This window comes from Macrotis lagotis, chromosome 7 (genome assembly GCF_037893015.1).
Source record: "Macrotis lagotis isolate mMagLag1 chromosome 7, bilby.v1.9.chrom.fasta, whole genome shotgun sequence".
Lineage (NCBI taxonomy): Eukaryota > Metazoa > Chordata > Mammalia > Peramelemorphia > Peramelidae > Macrotis > Macrotis lagotis.
This window is the reverse complement of record NC_133664.1, coordinates 27,147,577-27,153,425: the sequence shown is the minus strand read 5'-3', so window position 1 is coordinate 27,153,425 and position 5,849 is coordinate 27,147,577.

Below are 5,849 nucleotides of genomic sequence, written 5' to 3'. Positions count from 1 at the left end.
GTTTCCCAAATCACAGACTGATATAGCACAAAGAAACTGGGTTCTGAAGTCAGGACACTGTGATCTGATGCTGGTTCTGTCACTTAGAATGACCTTTGGGTGAGTTTGAACAAATCAGTTCACCTTTATGCACTTCAATGAGTGCCTCACGTTTCCTCAGGTTTTAATCTTTGGACCTTTGATTGAGGAGCGTGTCGATTGTTAAATTTTCAGTGCGTAATTTACCCCAGGAAATTGGGAAATATCACAAATTGGGACTTCATTTGTTTTGTTGTTGTTGTGGATTGTTTAGCCTAATGTAGAATATGTTAATAACACAGATTAAACATAAATGTGTGTGCACACATCCTCCTTCTCCATCCCCCACCAAAAGCTGCTTGTTAAAAATTTATCAGTTTTTCATTACCTATATACCAAACTATTATTAGTCTTATTTCCCCTAAAATTCACTACTCTTTATCCACACATGGGAACAACACAATTTGTCCAGTTTGTGGGCAGCTGGGATTGTGGGAATTCAATTAAAAAAGCATTTATGAAATGATTTTTATGTGCAAACAACAGACTGTAGAACTTGCCAGCAGACCCGCCTTGGGATGCTTTCCTCTCTTACTGTGGGGTATTTGGCAGGTTGGTTGGCATAGGACTAATTGCATAGGACTGGCATAGGTTGGCATAGGACTTATTGCATGAAGGCAGATCAGCCATTAGATAGACATCTGTTTGTCTCAGTTGAGTTCCTGGCTGGCTCTGCTAGGGAAACTTGCCCAAAGGGTCCAGCTGCAAAGCCTCAGGGAAAGGATGAAACATTATTTCTCTCAGGGAAATAAAATAGTCACTGCTGGGGTTTCTCTAGTAATAAGGAACTAAAGATAATGATGACAATCAAGCAATCATAGATTTAAGTCAGAAAAAAACCATGTTTCATAGTTCAGCCTTGTCATTTTAGTAAGGGTAATGGAAAAAAAAACGAGCTTTAAGTGTATAACACAATAACTTGGCAGTATATAAAATCTGATCATTGCTTATCATCATATAATACTCAAAGATATTTCAAGCACTATACAAATATAAGCCCTTTACAAATATTACAACTCTAAAACAGATGTCAACTCTATTTTACCAAGATGGAAACTGAGACCAAGAAGATGAAACAATTTGGTCAGGGTTTTTCAACCAATACATGTCTGAGGGGGATTCAAATCCAAGTCCTCTGACTCTAAATTTATCACTATACCATGGTGCCTTCTTAAATTCATTTGGCTTTCTCGGTTCAACTTCCTTTGTATTTTCCCCTTCTTCCATAGTCATTCACATTTGAAAAAAAAATTATGCTAAAATTGCTGGACTTTTTTCATTTGGCTATTTTTTCCTACTTGATATGTTTAATTTTGTAATTTAAAATGATTTTAAATTGCATTTTTGATCATAAAAGAGTCTGAACAAATTTTCTAGTGGCTAATATTGATTTCCTTTCCCTCTTTCAAAAATAATTAATCCATGTCCTTCGATCATGTCTTTGTTGGGGAATGAGTATTGTTTTATAAATATATCCAGTTCCATGTAGTTACCGAGTGTCAGATTTTTAACAGGCATATTAACCTATAAAAATTTGTTTTCCCTAATTGGTTTCTTTTCCTATTATTTTTAATTATTAAAGCCACTAGATTTGTCTTTAATAATTCCACTTGTTCAGTAGATAAAAATAAACAAGTGAATAAATGAATGAATAAATAAATAAATAAATGAAAATTTATTCTTTCTCTCTAAAGTGGAATTAATTATTCTCTTCTTTGAGTGTTTATGATAAAAAGATCTTTAGATGGTTTATCAAATTACAAAGTTCATTGTATTTGATTAACAGTGTTTTTTGATTTAGTTATAGTATAATGAAATGTGATTTTTACCATTTATTAATATGTTTACCAACTAGTTATTAAAATGATAACTCTATGTTCCAATAGGGTTCTTTTCAGATTTATCAAATATAAATATCCTATATGTTTTGCTTCCAGGTGAATTTCTATATTCTCTATCTGTTCCAGTGTTCTAGTTTACTTTTTATTTTTAGCCTCCATCAGGTCACATTGTAATTATCAATAGTGTATTTTGAAATCTGTCAATTCAAATTCCCCTGTCAAAATGTATTTTTCTAGTTCTTTATGGTTTTACTTTTTTCCCCATGAGATTTTTGTCATGGATTTACTAAGCCAATACAGTAGATCATCAATATTTTGATTAAAATATATTGAATTGATAAATTATTTGAGAAAAAAGCTTGAAATGCAAGAATATTGGCACAGAGTCCTCATAACTGTCTTCAACATTAAGGAGACTTATTTTTTTTTATTTGATCTTAGAAGGCAGTAGCAATGTAACAAATTTGATAAAAGGCAAATTTAATTAAAAAATTCTGAATATTTGTAATCCCAATTCATTGAGTGGCTCCATGGAACTGATTGTTCTGGGAAACAATGAGTCCACCTCATTGCAGATTGTTGGTGATGACTTTTGTCCTCCAATGTGTCCTCTACTTTGCTATTAAAATTATCTTTGTGAAATTTGGGTCTGATGATGCTACATATCCCCCTTCCATTCAATAAACTTTGTGACTCCTATTTCTTCAAGAAACAAATTTAAATTCCCTGTTTGACTTTTAAAGTCTTTGATAATGTGGAGTCTTCATACCCTTTCAAATCTTCTTTTAGATTAATAAGGATACAGTGACACTGTTGTCCTTACTGTTTCTTATTCAACATGCTTCATTTCTGAATTCTAGGCATTTTCACTGGCCATTCTCCCATTCTTGAACTCTTTTCTGTCCCCATATCTACTTCCCGATTTCCTTCAAGTCTCAGCTAAAATTCCATCTTTTGAAAGAAGTTTTTTTCCAAATCTCTGTAAATGCCACTGCCTTCTCTCTTATGTTATCTGAAATTGATCCTGTTTGGGCATAATTGTTTGAATGTTTTCTCCCCTGTAAATTTTTCAGCAGGGGTTGTTTTTACATATTTTTGGTATTCCCAACAGTTTTGGGCTCATATGGGAATTAAATAAATGCTAATTGACTTGGCATGGTGTTGATGGGATTCTTAAATATAGATTTGACTAGATACCCTCAGAGGTAATTCTGAAATTCTATGACATTTTTTTAGACTTGATGCTTTTTTTTAATTTAAATTTATTTTTATTAAAGATATTATTTGAGTTTTACATTTTCCCCCAATCTTGCTTCCCTCCCCCCTCCCCCCAACAGAGAGCACTCTGTCAGTGTTTACTTTGTTTCCATGTTGTACCTTGATCCATATTGGGTGTGATGAGAGAGAAATCATATCCTTAAAGAGAAGAGAAGTCTAAGAGGTAACAAGATCAGACAATAAACTATCTGTTTTTTTTTTCTAAATTAAAGGGAATAGCCCTTGCACGTTCTTCAAACTCCATAGCTCCTTATCTGGATACAGATGGTACTATCCTTTGCAGACAGCCCAAAATTGTTCCTGATTGTTGCCCTGATGGAATGAGCAAGTCCTTCAAGGTTGAACATCACTCCCATGTTGCTGTTAGGGTGTATGGTGTTTTTCTGGTTCTGCTCATCTCACTCAGCATCAGTTCATGCAAATCCCTCCAGGTTTCCCTGAAATCCCGTCCCTCCTGGTTTCTAATAGAAAAATAGTGTTCCATGACATACATATATCACAGTTTGCTAAGCCATTCGCCAATTGAAGGACATTTACTGGATTTCCAATTCTTTGCCACCACAAACAGGGCTGCTATAAACATTTTTGTACAAGTAATGTTTTTACCCTTTTTCTTCATCTCTTCAGGGTATAGACCCAGTTGTGGTATTGCTGGGTCAAATGGTATGCACATTTTTGTTGCCCTTTGGGCATAGTTCCAAATAGCTCTCCAGAAGGGTTGGATGAGTTCACAGCTCCACCAACAGTGTAATAGTGCCCCAGATTTCCCACATCCCTTCCAACAATGATCATTATCCTTCCTGGTCATACTGGCCAATTTGAGAGGTGTGAGGTGGTACCTCAATGAAGCTTTAATTTGCATTTCTCTAATAATTAATGATTTAGAGCATTTTTGCATATGGCTATATGTTACTTTGATCTCATCTGTAAATTGCCTTTCCATATCCTTTGACCATTTCTCAATTGGGGAGTGGCTTTTTCTTTTAAAAATATGACTCAGTTCTCTGTACATTTTAGAAATGAGTCCTTTGTCAGAATCATTAGTTGTAAAGATTGTTTCCCAATTTACTACATTTCTTTTGATCTTGGTTACATTGGTTTTATCTGTGCAAAACCTTTTTAATTTAATGTAATCGAAATCATCTAATTGGATTTGGTGATGTTCTCCAACTCTTCCTTAGTCATAAACTGCTCCCCTTTCCATAGATCTGACAGGTAGACTAGTCCTTGATCTTCTAATTTGCTTATAGTATTGTTTTTTATATCTATGTCCTGTAACCATTTGGATCTTATCTTGGTAAAGGGTGTGAGGTGTTGGTCTAATCTAAGTTTCTTCCATACTAACTTCCAATTATCCCAGCAGTTTTTATCAAAGAGGGAGTTTTTATCCCAGTGGCCTGACTCTTTGGGTTTATCAAACAGCAGATTACTATACTCCTCTCCTGCTTTTAGACCTAGTCTATTCCACTGGTCCACCACTTTATTTCTTAGCCAATACCAAACAGTTTTGATGACTGATGCTTTATAATATAATTTAAGTTCGGGTAGGGCTAAGCCACCTTCTTTTGCACTTTTTTTCATCAAGCTCCTGGCAATTCTTGACTTTTTATTTCTCCATATGAATTTACTTACAATTTTTTTCTAACTTGTTAAAGTAATTTTTTGGAATTTTGATTGGTAGGGCACTAAACAGATAGTTTAGTTTTGGTAGAATTGTCATTTTTATTATATTAGCTCTACCTATCCTTAAGCAGTTGATATTTGCCCAGTTATTTAAATCTAATTTAATTTGTGTGAGTAGTTTTTTATAATTGTTTTCAAAAAGATTGTGAGTCTGTGTTGGCAAATAGACTCCCAAATATTTTATATTGTCTGAGGTTACTTTGAATGGGATTTCTCTTTCTAGCTCTTCCTGCTGTTTCTTGCTAGACATATATAGAAAAGTTGAGGATTTATGAGGGTTTATTATATAACCTGCAACTTTGCTAAAATTGCTAATTGTTTCCAGTAGTTTTTTGGATGATTTCTTGGGATTCTCTAGGTAGACCATCATGTCATCTGCAAAGAGTGAGAGTTTTGTCTCTTCCTTCCCAATTCTAATTCCTTTAATTTCTTTTTCTTCTCTAATTGCTGCTGCCAACATTTCTAATACAATATTAAATAGTAGTGGTGATAATGGGCATCCTTGTTTCACCCCTCATCTTATTGGGAATGGCTCTAGACTCTCCCCATTGAATATAATGCTTGTTGATGGTTTCAGATAGATACTGCTAATTATTTTAAGGAACAGTCCATTTATTCCTACACTCTCTAGTGTTTTTAATAGGAATGGATGCTGTATTTTATCAAAAGGTTTTTCAGCATCTATTGATATGATCATATGATTTCTGATAGGTTTGTTGTTGATATAATTGAGTATACTAACAGTTTTCCTAATATTGAACCAACCCTGCATTCCTGGAATAAATCCTACTTGATCATAATGTATTATCCTAGTGATGACTTGTTGTAATCGTTTTGCTAAGATTTTATTTAGGATTTTTGCATCTATATTCATCAGGGAGATAGGTCTATAATTTTCTTTCTCTGTTTTAACTCTTCCTGGTTTAGGTAACAGTACCATATTGGTTTCATAGAAAGAGTTAGGCAGAG